Source organism: Dendrobium catenatum, unplaced genomic scaffold (genome assembly GCF_001605985.2).
Source record: "Dendrobium catenatum unplaced genomic scaffold, ASM160598v2 fragScaff_scaffold_1391, whole genome shotgun sequence".
Taxonomy (NCBI): domain Eukaryota; kingdom Viridiplantae; phylum Streptophyta; class Magnoliopsida; order Asparagales; family Orchidaceae; genus Dendrobium; species Dendrobium catenatum.
This window is the reverse complement of record NW_021319853.1, coordinates 425664-426961: the sequence shown is the minus strand read 5'-3', so window position 1 is coordinate 426961 and position 1298 is coordinate 425664.

The following is a 1298-nucleotide window of genomic DNA, read 5'->3' as shown; positions in this document are numbered from 1 at the left end:
TTCTAGATGGTTTTTGTGTCATTCATATATAAGAAATATAAGAGTTCTTAAAACTTACTTCCAGAGAACTCCTACTACGAATTTCTTTTGAGAGTTCACTTGGAGAGTGTTTGGGAGAGTTTTTTTTATTAGTGAGTGAGATATTTCTTAAGAGAAAATTGTGAGGGGATTCGCAAGGTTGCCCAATGGTGAGTATCTCTTGCTTGTTTTTCAAAGGTCTTCCCTACTTTCTTGAAGGCTTTTGGAAGAAGATTTTCAAAGAAGCACTAGTACTCTGCCAACACTAGAAGGATGTAAAAGGACAATGGTACTCTGGCGATATCTAGGGGGTGTAAAAAGGTGATGGTACTCTGACGAGACCTGGAGACTATAAAAGGAAGACGGTACTCTGCCGACACTAGAAGGGTGTAAAAGGATGATGGTGCTATGCCTATACCAAGTGGGTGTAAAAGGATGACGGTACTCTGCCGACACTAGGAGGGTATGAAAGGACATCGGTTCTCTGCCATCATCAAGAGGGTGAAAAAAAATGACGGTACTCTGTCGCACCAGGGATTGGTGGAAGAGAGGTTAATTATAAAGGCATATCCGCCTTTCTATGGGATCAAAATGAGAGTTACTTTGGTATAGTATAATTCCTGAAGAGGGAGTCTTCATGGAGTGGACGTAGGTCTTGTTGGACCGAAGCATTAAAAATTTCTATGTTCTTTTTATCTTTACTTTTTATAGTTTTTTATTTTCTGTAAGTTAATTTGTGGTTGAAAACATTTATGGAAAAATTTTATCATTGTGATTAAAATTTTTAAAAATAGTTTTTGTAATCTGCCAAGAGTTTTTTTAATTATCAATTCACCCCGTCTTGGTTAGCCTTGAGACAATTGCTTTATGCATAACATCCTATTCAGACTTTCATTAATCTCATTTAATTAAATATTTTAATTAATTTTTAATAATATTGATTGTACAATATGATAAAGATTCTCTTGCATGAACTTAAAAAAAATAAAAGATGTAATTTTACTTTCCATTATATGTGTGTGCATGGTTGTTAAACCAATATATACCTATTATAAAAATTAACTCAAGCAAATAAAAATTATAGACCCTTTGAGACAAATTAACTAACACACACTTTTTTAAGCTCTAATTCTTTGACAGTAGATTATGTATGTTGAACCTAAAATGTTAGTAGTACACATGAAAAATATATTCAATATAAAGCAGGAGAAAATAAAATAAACATCAAAATATAATATTAGGCTCTCGGATTGCAATAATGTCGCTATTTTTTATAATGG